At 43.5% G+C, this 20,158-nt stretch overlaps 1 protein-coding gene across 1 annotated transcript in view; it reads left to right on the top strand.

The window, feature by feature from the left end:
- Positions 1-20,158, top strand: part of LOC147710895 (alkaline phosphatase, tissue-nonspecific isozyme-like) — a 380,338-nt gene that overhangs the window by 60,323 nt on the left and 299,857 nt on the right. The window contains exon 2 of the mRNA XM_086921666.1: positions 11,608-11,678. The gene's annotated coding sequence lies outside the window, so the exon portion shown is untranslated. The remainder of the gene's footprint in view (positions 1-11,607; positions 11,679-20,158) is intronic.

The following is a 20,158-nucleotide window of genomic DNA, read 5'->3' on the forward strand; positions in this document are numbered from 1 at the left end:
GATACGGTGACAGTCAGACTCTGCCCCTTGTGACCCCCACCCCTTTTATGCTTACCCCTATTTACGGTATCCCTGTGTACATTTTTTTTTCTCCCACTTCCAGCACTGGTCTCTTTTTTATTCTGAACACACGCGTTCTCTTTTACTCGCAGACATACACGTGACCTCACTGACTCGCCTGTCCACCATTCCCCTCTGGCTCTGTTGTCCTGCCTCACACTTTAAATCTGTCAGTTAAACCCCTCTAAAAAATTTACTCTTCTATCCGGCCCACTTTCTCATCATTTCCTTTCGTCTTCCTCCACCTAAACTCGCCTATTTGTATTAGATACATAGCAAAAACAGTGCAAAATGATTATATACTGTTTTGGCAGCACTCCAAAGTTTCTATAATATGGCCCAAGTGGTCTACTTATTAATTCTGGTCTCATTCTGACACACCCCTCTCTCATATTCTGCTTCCTTCCCTTTCCCATTGCTTTTCTCTTCCCCTCTCTCAAAATCACTATATTCCATCCATGTCTTATTCTCTCACTTTACCATTTGCCTTATTTAGTTTATACATCTTTTTCTCTGCCCTTCTCGTCCCCCTACTTTCACCTCCATCAATAGCCTTTTAACATACATCTCACCTTCTCTCCTACTCTCTTTGTATCTTCCTTTATCCTGCTTCTTCTGTTGCAGCCTCCTGTACTATGCATTAGCACAATAAAGAAATTTTCAACAAAAAAAAAATGATGGCCTGGGGAAAAGCTCTGCGCAGTGACCAGAGCACAGTGCATTCTTCCGTCTGTCCAATAATATCAAGAGTGTGTGTGTTTCTCAGGGGGGCCCCGCAGCGGGCCCCCCTGAGAAACACACACACTCTCGATATTATTGGACGGACGGAAGAATGCACTGTGCTGTGCTCACTTCGCAGCGCTTTTCCCCAGGCCATCATCATTTATTATTCCCGCAACTGCGGGGCAGGCGGCGCCGGAGGGGCCCCCCTGAGCGCGAGGCCCTGGGCAGCTGCCCATACCGCCCATGGCTAGGACCGGCCCTGGGTTTCTCAGTGGGAGAGACCTCGAACTTGGATGCCAGTTACCACACCTATTTCAAGGATCTGACTGGCCAATGGCCAGGAGACAGTGATTCATTGTGAGGGATGAACATCTTATTGAACTAAACAGCAAAATGTGGTCCAAGAGTCACCCTCTCCAACTTAATTTGCATTCTTGGGTTGATGCTGCAAACAATCCTAGCATCCCTAGTTGCCCCTCTTCTGGATCCAGCCCTGCCCCCACAAAGCTGAACAGAAATACTTCATGCACCAAGCCAAGTAATTCACTGCTGAGGCAGAGTCCGGGCTCTGCTTTCTGTGCACAGCAACATGCTTTAAGTGATACCAGAACCCTCTACACAAAGGCCACACAGCACTTGTGCACAAAAATCGATGTTGGCAAGATTATATGGACATCACACACTCTTCACAGCCCTTCATTGGTTTGGATGATTTCACCCAAAAAGCTGCTGTTTAGCAAGTTTTCCAAAATGAACAGACTTTAATTTTTAATGAAAATACAGAATACGGTTTCAAGCAATGCTTTCAAATCACAGAAAGTGTCAACATCTCTAAAAGATGTTCAATCTATTGATGGACAAAGATTTTAAAACAAAATAAAGCAGTTTCCAGTACATGGTTGACAGATCTTTTTAAAACATCATGCAGGCCATGACTGAGCTTGAAGAAGTTCAGAAAAGTGCAACAAAAAATGTATGTGCAGGAACACATTAGAAGTAAAATCTAATTAACAAATGCTGAGGCCAGGACTGCAGACTGGCACATGTAATCACTGCTGCTGATTTATGACCACTGACTAGTGCTATCTTCCTACCTGACCCCCGCTCCCCCCACCACCACCAAGCAGAGGGTTTACACCTCACAGCACGAGCTCAATTTCTTCCACAGGCCTGGAAAGAAATCTCGCAGCAAGTTAAGCCTCTGGTTTATGTACATAGCAGCAACATGCTGCCAGTTACACCAAAACCCTCCCGAGTCCAAACAAAAGCACACTGCACTTCATTCAATCTGTTGTTGTCACTAACATGATTAACAGTGACAGTGCCCAAAGACAAATAGACGAAAATTGATGTGCCCAGATTTTAGAAACTTAACACAGTCATTCATAGGATTCGATGCTTTCACCAAAAAGCTGCTGTTGCCTAATTAGTTTTCCAAAAACGAACCAAGACGTACTGTCTTTTAAAAGATGATGATCATGCTTTTACTCATTAATGCAAAGATATTTTGTATTATAAAAGAAAGCAGGTGCAAGCAGCAGCAATCTATGGAGCACAATTATTTAGCCACAGGAACATTAAACATTTTGAAAAAGTCGACATCCGATTGGAATGTGCAATCACTGTGGCTGTTTTATGGCCCAGTGATAAACTCTGATATCTGCCCTCTGATACCCCTCACCTCCCCTTCTACCCCAAGCACGAGTTAGCACTTCCTCCAACAGTGTTGAAATTTTAAAAATAAGTACTAAACTCGCTGCTGCTGGTTGTACTGCTGAGGCAGAGTACGGACTTCGATTTAACATTACAGAGTTACTGTCAGAGCATTATGCTTTGTTACTGACTGTGATAATGTGATTATTAATTTATTTGGAAATGCGTCAACCACTTAGCTTTTTTTACGCACCTACCTTGACTTGGTGCCTGCTCCACTGACCGATTTGGGGCTGCAGCGAACCATCTAACCTGCCTCTAGATAATGGTGACGCACACCAGCAGTGCCTAAACTTTGAATGCTGCAGCTGCTCCCGACTGCCATTGCCAGTAAAGCACAGGCACTGGAGCTCCAAATGGCGTTCACACCGTCCTGCAACTAACAGGAGCGCGGGAAGCAGACACCTCGAGTCTGCGCAGTGTGTCTTCAGAAATACTGATGACAAACTGCGCAGACTTGATTTCTTTGCTTTCTGCCTGCCTGCAGCCTCGATCCCACCTTCCCAACTCGTCACAGGGAGGGACCACCCCCCTGTGACGAGTTGGGAAAGGGTGGGGGTGAACATCGTCTCCATTCCTTGACTGACATGAAGCCCCTGGTGCTACAGGGCTTCAGCCTGAAGCGCCCGGGGCAAACTTTACCCAGACGTCATCAGGGGGTGGAGACTGGTCCTCGAGGCTATGGTATTTGACGAGCTGATGACATCACAGACCTCAGGGCTGTGAGCTCGTCCGCTCGGCAAATACTATATACATTGTTTAAAATTAAAAAAATGAAAAAGTGTAAAAAATACCTTTTATCTAATGGTGACCCTGGGGGTGAAAGTAACGGGGGCGGAGCCCCGACGCCCTAAGGCAAAAACCGCCACTGGAATTTACAGCAGTTGAGTTGAGCAGCATCCTGGGAAAAAGAGTTTGACACGTAGCTGCCCCCTGCAGCGTGAGTTGAAGGAATAGAGGAGAACTCAGCGGTCCAGCAGCCCCGATGAGGGTCAGTCCGGCGACCCGTCCAACAGCTCATGCGTACCCAGAGGAACTCACCTATCTCATTCGGGACATGCAGTGGCCACAAGAAACTGCGAGTAGAATGAAAGTCGCAGGCCCCAGTCGAGCTGCGTAACTTTATTGATGTGAACACAACCTTTGTAATGAGAGAAGTGTGAGGCACAAGATTAAATGCAAGTCTGAGACAGAATTTGGAAGGTAGCGCGTAACGCACCAGGATGCATGAGGAATATAGTTAGGTTATGGGAAAACGATTAGCAGAAGATAATCTTTATCTTTTTCTGTATTTCGGATGATTGATACACCCAGGAGTACGAGTAACAACCCGTGCCTGCTATTACAAAGCCAGTTCGGATTCAGGTGGTTTCATGGTTTGTTTGGTGCTGCAGATTTTTAATTAAAGCCTTTTGCAGAGTTGGAATGATAACAGCTGATTCCTTCAAGTCAAGTGGGCACTGCATTTAGTTCACGCACACTCCTTGGTTTTCTCTTGTTACACTCTGGTCTTAAAACTTCTGTGGTTTGAGAGTGGATATCGCACAGCCATTGAATTACCACAAAGACTAGAGGAGTAGGCACTGTCATGATGGCTTCCGGCAGAGGTAAATTGTTGGATGTGGATTCGTACGACCTGAGTTTAGTACCAGCTTCAAGTTCTCTAACTGGCAAAACTTGTACATTTTGAGATCTCTTCAGTTCCCTGTCTCTTGGTTCGCTGGTGTGCCAACATTAGAGAGGGATTATGCAGGAGCGTCGCCCCTCTAGTGAAATTCGAGCACAAAGAAGTGCTGAAATAATAACAAGGATAAACTGTTACACAATTCCCAAGAAATATGCTGTGCGTGAAAATGGAGTCGGAAAAAGAATGGGGTAGGAGAAAGCATTCTCGCGCGCTGGATCAAAGAAGACGCATGCCAGCTGGGGGTAGGGGAAACCATTCACAAGCGCTTCATCACATTCACACGCGCTGGATCAAAGAAGCTGCATGCCAGCTGGGGGTAGGGAAAAGCATTCATGAGCGCTTCATAAAAGAAGCCGCGATAGCTGTGCACGTCGAGCGTGCTCTTGCGCGTTCTAGCAAACTGATCGCCGGAAAGTAGCATTTCTCAGAGCCCTACTAAATGTTTCGCCCAGAGCAGTACACGTGCTGGCTCAGGCGAGACCTAAAAAGGTGCACCAACAGAAGAGACTTCCAATCTATGAAGAACTTAATTCTTGCTTGAAAATGATAAAAGTCACAAATTTCTTCTACTGCGAATTCTGGGTGTCGTTTTTACCATGATGGTTGGTGGAGCAGGAACATTTCTGTGAAAATGGTCAGGAACAATAGGTATTCATAGAGAATCTTAGAAGAGTAGATACATTCTCCAAGTAAGAAGTTGCCTTAAATCACTGGATTTATTTGCCTGAAGACCCAAATATCAAATATGAGGCATCAGTTTCAAGGTTGATAAAAGTGGTGGAGGAAATTGAGAAGAAATCCAACATGATTTCCAGGAATAAACTTTGGTCATAGATTTCTGTGGTGATTAGTGCCTTTATCCATGGCTATATTTGCTGTGTGAAGGTTCTCTGATACAAAGTGGCCTTGTTCTTTCGAATAATGTAAATATTCTGCAGCAGCAAGGAACACTGGATCTATGAGGACAAACTGCAAAGCTTTAAACAGATACCTTTGTAGACAATATAACGCTGGCATCATGGTAGAATGTTGTTGTAAGCAAACTCTGGTGGGTATTGTAGCCAATTTCATTGCACAACATTGCTATACCATTGCTCCAACCAATGGTTTTTCCACTCGATTTATTCTTTAGTGTGAAGGTGAAATTCTGAAAACACCACCCTCTGAAAGCTAGAGCTGAATACAAGAGCTTTCAAAACTTGTGATTAACTAATGGCCTCAATCCAAGACTATGACAGCTCGCCATCCACGTAGATCAAAATCTCTGAGATAAAATGATGAGCTTTGACCCTTGCAGATGGTAACTTCTTCAACAGGGAAAAATTAGCCATTTTAGAAAAAGTGTCAACTGTAACCATTATGACTCAGTATCATTTAGATGGAAAAGCATCATCAATAAAATTGGTTGATATGGAGTGCCTTGGTTCAGGAGGTACGAAAGAGGAAAAAAATACCCAATTGGTTTATCATGTTGACGATTTGCCTACGCACACAAGAGACATGAAGACACACATCTCTGATCACTGAAATCTGTCTTTGCTGAAGGCCACAATGCAGCATCTAAGGGGGAAGCAACCCTACCATGTCCAAATATAGTACAATCATGACACGTTTTAAAGATATCCTCTTGGAGTTCTTTGGTGAGGCTTAATAAAGCCATAAGAGAAAATTAAAAACCATCACATTGAATCAATGGTTGTGGATCTGTAAATATTCCTATTCTAATGGATCATGGTCTTCATGAGCCTTTTTTTAACCTTATTTATCAAAGATTTAAATACTTACATTACTTGATGACTTGGTATTTAATTTTGCTGTATCATAGAAAATACTGACAAGACAGGCATCAGCAAGTACTTTTTTAGAGCCTGGTATACAGGTAATGAAGACGTCATACTGAGAAAAGAAATAAACTCACTGGATTTGACAACTGTTTTAGCAGTGGAAGTTTCATAGACACTATAAGATGCTGTGCTCACTTCGGAATTTGAAAGGTTTTGACAAAATGTCTTTACTCTATGTAAGTTTGCTTGATGGACAGAAGTCTCCAGTTAGAAGAGAATAGTTATGCGTGCATGAAATTAAGGTATAAGAAAGGTTGCAAATGGGACATTCTAAAACATCACCATCATGCTTCTGGAGAAGAAGAGTACCTATTGCCTTTTCTGATGCATCGATTCCTACACAAAATTCTTAGAAAAAACTGGATGTTAAATAGGAGCCTTTGTACAGAAACATTTGAGTTCTTGGAAAGATCAAATGGTCTCAACAGAATCCTTCTATCTTGAGAATTTACTTAATATTGCTGGTAAGTATAGAAACATCTGCAATAAATTATGCATACAAATGTGAAGATCCAAAGAAAGATGGTGTATCCTTGACACTTGTATGAGTGGTTTACTCAAGAATTGCATAAATTGAGCTTGGATCCATGAATATATATCTTCAGGTTTCAAGAGAAAGTCTAGTTATTTAATCTGCTGTCTGTCAAATTTGCACTTCTATTGTTTTCAAGAAAAATAGCTTCGCTGAAGTCTTGGTAAACCTGTTACTTGATACATGATTCCTATGGTCTTTAAAAGTATTGGAAATAACAAGGTGTCTTCCAAATATATTACCACATAGTGGTTAGGAATGTCTGAAAGAATGTAACCCAAGAATCTTCAGAAAATGACGGGCCATTAGTAATTGCATAGCCAAAAGGGCATCACTAGTCACTCAAAGTTCTCAAAGGGAGTTTGAAAAACTGTTTGCCACCTATCTCCATGTTTTGTAAAGCAGATGATATGCACCACTGAGGTCAAACCTAGTAAAGTTGAAGGCATCCTGTACACTCTTCAAACTATCTTTAAGGTCAGTGGGTGGTGATCCTTAGTAGTAACAATGTTTATAGTACAATAATTAATCCAAGATTATAGGTTTCTACCTTCTACGTCAAAGATCCTTTCTGCTGTGCTGCTCCCAGAGACGTATTAAGGCATGGGCAAAGTGGGCTTTGGCCCAGTACCCCAGCCTTTCAGAGAAGCCCCCTCATAGAGCCAACTCTGTTCTGAAGAAAGTCTTGTCCTTGTGACCTTGAATTATTTTTTCAACAGACTGTTATAAATAATGTTTTCCTTTAATTTATTTTTAACATGGGTGTTGTTACAAACCTTATGCAGAGAAATCTTGTGTTTAGGTTTAATACAACGTCCATAAAAAAAGTTTATTTTAGAGCCAAACAGGGCTTCAATTATGAGAAAAAGAAGGGTGTCACAGAGATTATTTGCAGATTGCTTGCAGATTATTTGCAGCAATATTACTCGTCACAATCCCTGATTATTAGATGTAAGTGTGACTGAAGGATTTCTGGTTAAAGGATAATATATTTCGGGACAAAATATTATATCCTGTGAATGAAGTTTGGAAGCAAGGTCGGAGTGTTGCATATATTTTACTTAATACATAATTGCGGGCGTGGTAAAGTATGAGATATGCAACCATGTGCACGAATATTCAGCACAGAGGCTGAAATGTGGATTTAGCCCACTTGAATGTACTTGACCACCCCGAACCCATTGAATGTGTCTGGCCAGTCCCAACTCTTTGAATGGACCCGACAAGCAAAACCCCTTGAATGCACCTGCCTGGCCCAGTGTATTTAAATGAGTTAATGCCCAATCCAGCATTAGTCAGTCTGAGCTAATGGCCAGTCCAGCCAGAGCAGCATTTGTCAAGTGTTAATGTGCTACCCTCGTATGGCGGAGACTCCTCAATCTATGTTGCTGCAAGTGTTTAGATTTACAGGCTCCTGGATGCATGAGAAAAGTAGTGGTTGTGTCCTCCAGGAGCCGCCCGAATGCACACGCCCACCGTGATATATGATGGCCAGGAGCCGTCATGAGTACCCGAGCGCCATGCCCCCGAACCCCCCCCCCGCCCCACTTGCACCGCAGCAGAATTTGCCCCGCGGCGAAGGGGTTCAAGAGCCAGCATAGTATTTGGTCTAATAGGTCCACTGCGGAGGGGCAGATGAGAAACCATAATGCTCTGAGAAGTCCAGGAAGGTGTGGCAGGGGACAACCCACAGAAAAGTCTAATTAGGCAAAGCAGGCGTGGTACATGCCGAGGTGTCCTCCCACGAGACACAGGGAGCATCCCACAGGAATGGGAAATGTATACACACAGCTATGCTATTTGCCCTGTGGAACAAACCTGGCAACTTGGGAAAAAATTGTGCCATGTGGGAAGGGGGCGAGGCTTGGAGGGGTGGGGCTTTGTTCTGAGCATTATCTTAGCAGCATGTATGCCTCTATGCCCTGCCCCCATTGACCATCTCTCCCTGCCCAAAAAAGCCCAAAACATAAGGCTGCTGAAGCGTCTGCTGGTGTCTTGGGTGTTTTCTCATCCCTTGATTGACTTTGTCTGCTTACAGCCTCAAATGGCAAGCTGGAAATCCACTCTTTTCAATGGTTTCCAGCTCGCCTTGCCAGCCACTGTATGGTATAGGCTGTTATTCGTGTGACCGTGTAAAGGTGGGAAGGGAGCAGATAACGTGTGACACACAGGGGCACCATGTGAGTAGGCAGGTCTGGTGGAATCCACCTTGTCGTGATAGGGAGAAACCCAGAGGACCAGAGAAGTTTTAAGGCATGGAGAAAGATACTTGCAAGGGGCCCCCTAGTAAAGCAAATGTGAGAGTCGAAATTCCTGCCATAATACGGTCGCTCATCAAAAAAACAGCTTTTTGTATTCTGACAACCGAACTTTCTTAACAGAAACTCAGGGACAGATTTACTAAGGATTTTGATTAGGGCAAAGGAACACATAGTGATGCAAATCAGCTCAAACTCTTTTAATGGTATTTAGTTTCCAGCTCAAAAAAATATTTTTCATATAGGTGGCCTTTTCTCAGCCAAACAGTACTTTCCGCTGCTATGCACCACTTTTTGTTTTAATGCAAAGACTATACTACTAAGATAGCTAGACTATGCTTTGCTGAGAAAAATAATGTCCTCAATAAGTGAGCACTAACATGAATAGATGGTTTGTCAGTCAGTCAAAATATCTTTATTCGGCTGACTTCCAGCCATAAAAGAATGCATCCTAAAAAACATTTAAAACATGGGGCCTCATTTATGAGGCCTTGCGTCAGTTTTGCGCTTCCGATGCGCCACTTTTTGTGATGCATCGGCAGCGTAAAACGTGCCTCCTGTTGCACACTATTTACAAAGTGACGCATCTAAGCAGATGCATCACTTTGAAAAGCCCTGCGCTACATTATACCTGCGTCAGGTATAATGTATGCAGAGGGGGCGTTCCCCCGCAAAAAGCCTTGTAGAAGTGACGCAGTGAAATCTATGAGATTTCACTGCGCCACTTCTAGGACGCCGTTGCGTCAAAATCTTGCGCCTGCCTCACAGCAGGCGTGAGACTGACGCAGGCCCTTTCACATGGGCTTGCCCCATGTGAAAGGACACATTGCTGGAGTTGCGTCACTTTTGTGACACACTCCAGCAATGCATCACTTTTATGCGTACAGATACATCAGAAACTGACGTATCTGTAACTCCTTGCAACATGATGCGTCATACATTAAATATGATGCATCAGGTATGTCGCAAGAAGTGCACACTGAGAAGTGACGCAGTGCTGTTTTCACTCAGCGATGTGTCATTTCTCATAAATCAAGCCCATGAATTTAAAAAAAACGTGATACAGACAATGAATATGTTTCGCAGCAGTGATAATTCATAATCCGAATGTCATAGTAATAATCAATAAATTAACATTTCTACGAAATAGCAGCATAAAATAGGGACAGGCTGTAATGGGTCCATAACAAACCCCTGTCCCGCGGGCCATAGGATCTAAAGAAGATTAATTGTTATAACAAATAAAATCATTTCCCAACAACATCATACAAACGGACAGATGAAGAGATGTATCTATAAATCATTAGACACGTGAATTCATCATTTAAAAGCTGGAGATTATATAAAGCTGTCCAAAACGTCCTAATGTTTAAAAACTTTAGGAGAGGGATGATAAAATCATGCCTTGGCTTAATATAAAGTTGAGAAAAGAAAAGGAAATGGAGCGTGCTCTGAGTTGACTTGGAATTGCAAGGGCACAGATACAGTTTGGCGTCACAAAACGCTTTGCTGGGATAAGAGACCAAAAGATGTGAAATACCAAACCTGAATCTAAGCAGATAAACCAATTTGGTATGACTAAAATAAAAAGAGATACTGCTCAACAGCTGAAGAGCGTACTAAGAGCGAGTGTTCTGAGGCGCTCTTTTTTTACCATCTCTGAGTTTTCTTTAGTTGATTTTAGACAGGTTAGGAGATCTTTTTTCAGTTTTGCTTTTGGTATCTTGGTAACATTAGCTGGTTTATAAAAACAGAGTTCCAACCCAAGTGACTCTGTTTTTTTATATAGCTGAGCCAAGGTATCTTCGACATGTAGTCCAGTTTAAAACAGTCTAAGATAATTTTACAATTAAGGGCTGGTTCTTCCTTCGCCAGATGGAGTGCCACAGTAAAGTCGGTGCTATTTGTATACGGAAGGACAAAGGGATCAGGCAAAGTTCGCTGAGAGGGACAGTAGCAGGAAGACTATTGGGGACTGTCAGCAAGCGTCTCATGAAGGTGTTCTCAGCTCTTTGTAGTCCCACCGGGTTACAGGAACCCCATACTCCAGCCCCGTACAAAGTGACTGAACTTGAGTGAGCCTTATAGATGTTAATTATTGTATTAATCTGTTTTGAGCCTAGCTTTTTCGTAAATCTGGTTCCCGCCTCCAGGTTTTGATTGATACTACTAATCTTTGTTTCAACTATGTGGTGCCAGGTGCTTTTCTGGTCAAACAGGATTCCCAGATAAGAAAAGTAGGGACATAGGACAGCTTTTCATTTTTAATAAAACATGATTGTAAAATGGGGATTTCAAACCCCCGTGTAAGAAGAATTCCCTATATTGGTCTTTAAACCCAGTCCGTTCATAAAATCATTAAACCTGGTCACAAGCTTCTGCAAACCCACACTAGTTCTAGACATTACGACACAATCATTTGCGTAAAGTAATGCCGGGAGATTTCTGGTACCTATCTTGGAGGCATCCACATTCCCATGATTAATGTAACTTTCTAAATCGTTAATGTATAAACACAATAAATGGTTTAATTTCTCCAAATATTCCACACATTTCAAGTGTGCTGCACTGTATAGCACAAATACAATGTGTGAAATGTTTAAGAATAATTTAGTCATATGATTTTTTACTGGGATACACGTTTCTCTTTCTATACAGTGTGTGTGCACTATTTCTAAACACGTTTGTGTGCAGTGTTCACAAGGCTATCCATTGTATGAGATTTTAGCTGTGATTTTTGCATTGTCATTAACATGCAATATATTTTTTCATATCTTTGTCTTCCTTCAGCCCACAGATGCCTTTATGTGAGGTACACAGTGAAGGAGAAGAGGTCAAGCGAGACGGTGAAGGTAGAGCAGGTGAAGTGAAGTGCCTCATATGGTTTTGTTTGTTATGCATGCCTTTTAGGAGACAATTGCATGTAATATGTTTGTCTAGAACAAAACTGCAGAAATACCGTTTGTACATGATTAATTACCTGTCCTAGGAGTTTAGGGTCACTGTCTTGGAAAAAAAACTGACTTTCTTTGGAACTAAAAATTGCTGAAACATGTAGACCTGTGAGATGTTGGGGTCCGATGGTAGCACCTTTATGCTTTTAATCTTACCACAAGAAACCATAATACATACGTTTTTGTGTAACCCTGGAGGCAATTGTATTGAACAGATTTCCATCCCCCTGTATAAAAATCAAAATAGCTGTCTTGTGGCTCAGCGTTGAGCCCACCCTGATAGCCAGTATATGGGTAAGGACTGAAAGATGAGACATGCCACTGGAATTTCCAGTGGGTGAGAGTGATTTTTTAACCAGATGGGAAACCCCCTACGGGGGTATGGTAATGAGAGACAATTAAAACCTAACCTAGGGAGCTATCCCTGTCGTGAATGTTATTTTGATGTTATGCACTAGTCTACTAAACCTCTAACAAGTCTACCCAAAACATGCTTCCTTAACAGGGCTCGAGTCGGGGTACCTCGCAGGTGGACGGCGTCCCCCCACTTATTTTACCAAGAGCTCGATTACTGGAGCAAATGGAGCCACACATTCACTCTTTGGCCTCTCTGGGGCGAGATCGGAGCTCATTCAGAACGCTGCTCACGCGCTGGCTTCTCTGATGCAATCGCATCTAAGGGGTGAGCGAGGGGAGGCAATGAGTCTGATGGTGCAAGCCACCTTTCGTGACGTCACTTCCTGTCGTGACGTCAGCGTCCTCTCACTTCTTTTTTTAGGACTTGTGCGCTGCTTTCCTATAATGGGCAACAAACAAAGTAGCCAGACAGATTTATTTTTTGAATTTTCGATACCACCCAGCCTATCAGTTCTGGGGGATCGCCTATTTTATTTTAGTATTTTTATATATTTTTAGAAAAACATTTTACCATTTGATTTGTATATATCATCAAACAGACTGTACTGAAGCCAAAAATTTAGGGATATGGATGGATCCCACACTCTCTTATGAGACACACATTAACCGTCTCGTAGGCAAGTGTTTTGGAGTCTTAAAGACTCTCAACAAAACCCTAGATCTCCTTCCTTTGGAGGCCCGGCGCACTATGATCCAGGCACTGATAACGTCACGCCTCGATTATGGAAATGTCCTTTTCCTGGGAGCTTCTTGTAAAAGCATTGGAAGACTCCAAATACTGCAAAATGCGGCAGCCCGCCTAGTGCTTAGACTCCCTCGAAGAGCCAACTCTAAAACCACTCTGGATGCCCTCCACTGGCTCCCAGTGAAAAAAAGAATACAGTACAAAGTACTCCTAATATGTCATCAGATCATCTGGAATAAAGCCCCCAGATATCTGACAGGTCTGGTTACCAGGTATGAACCACGCAGATCACTCAGATCTAGCGGTATGGGCATGCTTATGACCCACCGCTATAGGAGAGAAAAAATGGGAGGTCGGTCTTTCAGAGTGGCGGCTGCAACAGCATGGAATAAACTTCCCAGCCATCTCCGCATGGAGCCTTCAGAAACCATTTTCCGACGGCAACTAAAAACTCATCTGTTCTCCTTATAACCTACTTAATGCCCCTTGCCTCGTACTGTCTTCTCCCCCCTTATGATTTTATCGCCTCTTCTTTAGCGCGGGGACACGCCGAGATGGCGTACTATTTTCCATGCGCTCTATAAATGTCTTTATTATTATTATTTTTATTACAGTCATCGAACAGTGAAAAATACATACAGACAAATAAAGTGTGCATAAATATACAAGTGTTCAAAATCCATACAATCAATACTATCACTTTTTTAGAAACAACACCAAAAACTATTTAATCAGATACCTAACAATTATTCCACGCTAGGAACCAGTCCTTTGTATTAGGTACAAGAAGACAAGCAGACAAACAGTTTATGAGCACTGCCTGCCTGTCTTTCTAAACCGGTGATAGGGAAGTAAATTATAGGATTGCAAAACTAGGGATAACAGAATGTATTGATTTTTAAACGACCCTAGTGGCACCCTTTTTCTTTTTCCCAGGCTTGGGGTCAACACGTTTCGAACCACAATATTAGTATGGATTCTCCTCAGGACACGGACTGGATGGAGCCGAAACTGTAAATGATAATAATGATGGAAATTGGTGTAAAAATTGTGTGGAAATATTAAAAAGTTAAAACTCAGACTCGAGACTCAGTGAATGGTATCAAAAAGTACCTGAACATGGCACTTGAACGTCACTCATGTGTCGTTGCAGTTAGAGGGCCTCGCGAGTTCCGGAATTCTGTAACCGTACAACAGTAATGATAAATACCTTTTGCTTGTAACAGATGCAACAGCGTTGTATTAGGCTAGTTAGACATGAAAAAGAGCTTACCTTCGCATCAGATTGCATCGTTTACGCAATCGGTGGAGAAGTTTCCATGGATCTGCAAATTTAAATAACGACCTCGTAGTTCGTTGACAGATTTCTTAAGCAAGTTTATCTGAAAAATAGCGGAGAGTGTTTTTAAGTCTACCGGCTCGTTATTGCTGCAGAAATGAACACATATTGGCGCTGTCACTAGTGTTTAAACTTACTGTTTGGACGAAGCGACCTGCTCTGTTTGCTCACGGGCGGCGTCTGGCATAAGCACGCCGTGAGCAAGGGAGACTTAGTTAAAGGGGCCGCTTGTAACCGGGAGACTTAAAAACACTCTGATAGCCAGTATATGGGCAATCTGATGCGAAGGTACGCTCTTTTTCATGTCTAGCTAGCCTAATACAACGCTGTAGCATCTGTTGCAAGCAAAGGGTATTTATCAGTACTGTTGTCCGGTTACAGAATTCCGGTACTCGCGAGGCCCTCTAACTGCAACGACACAAGAGTGACGTTCAAGTGCCATGTTCAGGTACTTTTTGATACCATTCACTGAGTCTCGAGTCTGAGTTTTAACTTTTTAATATTTCCACACAATTTTTAAACCAATTTCCATCATTATTATCATTTACAGTTTCGGCTCCATCCAGTCTGTGTCCTGAGGATTGTGGTTCGAAACGCGTTAACCCCAAGCCTGGGAAAAAGAAGAAGGGTGCCACTAGGGTCGTTTAAAAATCAATACATTCTGTTATCCCTAGTTTTGCAATCCTATAATTTACTCCCTTTTTCCCGGTTCAGTAAGACAGGCAGGCAGTGCTCATAAACTGTTTGTCCGCTTGTCTTCTTGTACCTAATAAAAAGGACTGGTTCCTAGCGTGGAATAATTGTTAGGTATCTGATAAAATTGTTTTTGGTGTTGTTTCTAAAAAAGTGATAGTATTGATTGTATGGATTTTGAACACTTGTATATTTATGCACACTTTATTTGTCTGTATGTATTTTTCACTGTTCGATGACTGTCTGTTTGATGAAATATACAAATCAAATGGTAAAATGTTTTTCTAAAAATATATAAAAATACTAAAATAAAATAGGTGATCCCCCAGAACTGATAGGCTGGGTGGTATCGAAAATTCAAAAAATAAATCTGTCTGGCTACTTTGTTTGTTGAGTATAATTGAGTGGTCCAAGCCAGTTCAGATACAGGACCCAAACCTTCTTTCTTGCCCAATTCCTATAATGGGAGCCTTAAGTTGCTGGATAAATACTGAATTTCACATTCCTCAACTAAATGTTTGTGATGACCAGGGCAGAGACGCCGGACACTAGGACCCTGTGGGTCACAGGGCGGTGACCAGGTCACCGGACACCACTTCCTGTGGGTGGACAGGAAAGGGGATTATGCTGCAGGATGAGGACGAGGACAGACGTGTAATGGCAGACTAAGAATCATTTGTAATAAAGGAGAATCTGTGGTACACCTACCCCATCGTGTCCAGAGTGATTACTGATCGTCGGGGATCTGACAACTGGCGACGAGGCGGATCCGGTCCCTGCGTGCAGAAACACAGAAGTCGCGATTTTAAAGCCAGGAGCCCACCCTGGATCGCGTTGCAGCCAAGGAGAAGAGGGAAGAGTGAAGCGCCGTCCAGCACTCAGCGGCGACGTGGGAGCCCACCCCAACCGCCGTGAAAGAAACGAGCAAGAAAGCTGGTAAGCGCTAAGCGCTAGCGCGAAGAGCGCGCGAAGTTTAAAGGAGCTCAGAGCCAGCGCGAGCTCTCGCGAGAGTCTCGGCGGCCATATTGGGGCCAGGCGCAGGAGCCAATCAAACGAAGACTCAGAGCGGCGGCCATTTTGAAGTCAGGCGGCGCTCGGATTGGCCTAGAAGTCTCGCGAGAGTCTCGGCGGCCATTTTAAAGTCAGGCGAAAGAGCCAATAAGAAAGCAGGAAAGTTGGGCGGCCATTTTAAAGGCTGGCAAAATCGAAAAACAAAAGGAGAGGCGCCGAATGCAAAGTAAAGAAGAAATAAACGCTGACAAAGGCAATAATAAAGGGAACAAAGAGAAATAAAGTGAACAAAAAGGAAGAAAGACTGTCCCAAATAGGAAATAATAGAGAAAAGGAAATAATAACAAGGGGGACAAAGTATCACCCCACAAAGAAGAACAAGAATCCATAAAGAAGAATAAGAATAACAAAGAAGGAACATACGAGGTATCAAACAAATCAATAAGTGTCAAAAGAGTCAAAATGCCAGACACAAAACTGCAGAGTCAGAATACACAATTCCGCAGACCAGTGCCTTTTGTTGTATCGGAGCCACAGGTGGGCATCCGATGGGAAAAGTGGATCACAAAATTTGAACGATACCTGAAGGCGACTGATGTTGTACCTGAGAAGAAGCTGGATCTACTGCTAAACTTAGTGGGGGATGAGGTGGAAGACCTCCTTATAACATTCCCACAAAGTGAATTAGAAACTTATGACAAGTTGAAAAAGTGTCTAACGACTAAGTTTGACCCGCAAAGAAATGTTGATTTTGAGAGATATTCGTTCCACATGGCATACCAGCAGCCAGAAGAGTCAATGGATGATTTCGCAACGAGGCTAAGAAAGCTGGTAGCATATTGCGAATTTGAAAAATATGACAATGAACAGGCACTTCGTCTCAAAATGATAGAAGGCTGCAGAGACACGGAATTTCGCACAAGATTACTGAAAGAACCGATCACCCTAGAGAAAATACTTGACCTAGCGAGGGCAGAAGCAAGAGCGATTGTACAATCGAAACAGATGGATCGAAAGGGCGAACAGATACATCGAATTACGGACACAGGCAGAAAAGGGAACTGGAAAGGAGGACACAAGGAACAGGCGCCGAAGAAACAAAGTTCCCAATGCTATAGATGCGGCCTGGACTTTCCCCACCGAGGACCATGCCCAGCATTTGGTCAAACATGCAGAAAATGTAACAGAAGCAACCACTTTGCCACCATGTGCCAAGGTGGCCAATTCAAAAGTGAACGTGGCAGGCCAGGAAAACCAAGACAATCAACAACAAAACATGTAAGGCACATGGATGCGACGGAGAGGAGCTCGTCGGGGGGATCAGAAGAAGAGGAGGAAGAGATAACAAGCAAAGTAGAACGTCTATATCTCATGACCACGGATGAAGGACATGGAGAAGAACATATCAGGCTAATAGACAGGAAGTCAATAAAGAAGACAGATTGGGTAACAATTGATATAGGGCCACACCAAACAAAGTTTGTACTGGACAGCGGAGCTACATGCAACATCATGTGTGCCTCTGAATATGACAAGATGAAGAAGAAGCCGCCACTACAACCATCAAGTGTAAGAGTATTCACATGGGGCGCACAACATCCTGTAACCAACATGGGAAAGTTCACGGACACCATGACACACAACGGCAAAACTGTCGTAGAAGAAATACACGTGTTACGAGGAGACATTCCAGCACCATGCCTGCTAAGTAACGTAACAGCAAAAATAATGGGACTACTGAAAATGATGTATCACATGTCAGAAAAAGAGAGCATACTACAGGAGTTCCCGAAGCTAACAGACGGCCTAGGGAAACTTGAAGGAAAGCAAATAACACTACACATAAACGAGGCTGTCAGACCAGTTGCACAGCACCACCGAAGGGTGCCAATACATTTACAACCCCAAGTAGAGGAGGAAATAAAGGCGCTACTGGCCCAAGATATCATCGAGCCGGCAGAAGGACCAACGCCATGGGTGTCCCCAATAGTGGCTGTACCGAAGAAAGACACGACACAGATAAGGATCTGTGTGGACATGAGAATACCGAATACAGCCATCGAGAGAGAAAGGCACCCAGGGCCACATCTGGATGACATGATAAGCTGCCTGACAGGGATGAGAAAATTTTCAAAACTAGACCTGTGCAAGGGATACCACCAACTGGAACTAGATGAGCAATCAAGATACATAACGACCTTCTCAACGCACCTTGGACTGTTTCGCTACAAAAGACTTAGTTTTGGAATATCATCAGCAGCAGAAATATTCCAGGAAACGATCAGGCAGATAATAAGACCGATAACGAATAGTCTAAATTACAGCGACGACATCCTGGTGTTTGGGAAGTCGGACGGGGAGCATGACACAGCACTGAGGGCAGTATGTTCACGGCTGGTAGAGGTGGGCCTGACAGTAAACGAGAAGAAATGCGAGCTGGGGAGAGAAGAACTGGTGTTCTTTGGACACATATTCTCACAAAAAGGAATGAGACCTGACAAGAGTAAAATTGACACGCTCGAAAAAGCGAATGAACCTAAAGATGTTGCTGACGTGCGCTCGTTCCTTGGCCTTGCCAGCTACTGCGCGAGGTACATAAAGGACTTTGCAACGGTGAGCGCACCCCTGAGAGAACTGACAAAACAAGGGCAGCCATTTGAATGGACCACAGAGTGCACAAAAGCGTTTGAAGAGATAAGAGCGTCAGTGACAGCAGTTGACCACTTAGCATATTTTGACCCGAACTTATGCACAGAACTAACAGTAGACGCCAGCCCAGTAGGTTTGGGTGCAATACTAGCACAACACAAACCAGGAAAAGACTCACCTCGACAAGTAGTAGCATACGGAAGCAAAAGCTTGTCAGATGTTGAGAGAGCCTACTCTCAACCAGAGAAAGAGAGCCTGGCGGTGGTATGGGCATGTGAGCACTACCACATGTTCATCTATGGAAAACCGTTCACAATAGTGACAGACCACCAAGCGCTAGTGACCATCTATGGCAACCCAAAAGCGAAAATACCGCCGAGAATAGAAAGGTGGGGAATAAGGTTGATGGACTACAACTTTAAGATAATACACAAGCCAGGCAAAGATCAAAATCCAGCAGACTATATGTCGCGACACCCGCTCCCTCGCCGGAGTAATAGCACCACAATGGCAGAAGAATACCTCAACTTCATAGTGAAACAAAGCACCCCAGCGTCAATAACAAGCGAAGAACTGGAACTGGAGACAAAAAGAGATCCGACAATGAAGACAATAGGAACAATGGTGAGGCTGCAAAGGTGGAGACACATTAATAACAACACCATCACAGAAGAAGGAGTCGATAAAGAAGAACTATTGGCGTTCAAAAAGATAGGCGAAGAATTGTCGGAGACAGAAAACGGAGTTCTGATGAGAGGTTCAAGGGTTGTAATACCACCTCGCCTAAGAAAAAGAACAGTCAAAATAGCACACGAGTCACACAGAGGAATAGTAGCGACAAAGAAGATGCTGAGAGAAAGAGTGTGGTTCCCAGGACTAGACAGCATGGTAGAAGAAGAAGTGGCACAGTGCCACACCTGTCAAATAACGGGACAACCTAGCAAACCTACACCGCTGAGGATGTCGGAATTACCATTGGCAGTATGGACTGAATTAGCGGCAGACTTCTATGGGCCACTAGAGACTGGAAGATACCTGCTGGTTGTCATTGACGAGTTTTCAAGATTCCCAGTAGTAAGGGAAGTGGCATCGACATCAGCAAATGCCACCTTACCAGTGCTGGACGACATCTTCGCTGCCTGGGGCTCACCACAAACACTGAAAACAGACAATGGCCCTCCATTTTCAGGAGAAGAATTCCGCAGGTTCATGGAATACCTGGGGATCAAACACAGGAAAATAACACCACTGTGGCCCCAAGCCAACGGAATGGCAGAAAGATTCATGGGGACCATCAAAAGGGCCATCCAAAGAGCAAAAGTGACACAGATCTCCATTGGACAAGCACTGTGTCAGGTGCTACGAGACTATAGGAACACCCCCCACAGCACCACGGGCAAATGCCCAGCAGAACTGGTGCTAGGAAGAACAAGCAAGACGAGGATACCACAGAGAGAAGCAACAGCAGACACCAACAGACAAGAAATCGCAGAAAGAGACAGCAAAGAGAAGAAAAAAATGAAAGAATACGCTGACAAAAAGAGACATGCAGCGGAACACCAACTAAAAGAAGGGGACATTGTAATAGTGAAA

The sequence above is a fragment of the Lissotriton vulgaris genome, chromosome 5, assembly GCF_964263255.1.
Source record: "Lissotriton vulgaris chromosome 5, aLisVul1.2, whole genome shotgun sequence".
NCBI classification, from domain to species: Eukaryota; Metazoa; Chordata; class Amphibia; order Caudata; family Salamandridae; genus Lissotriton; species Lissotriton vulgaris.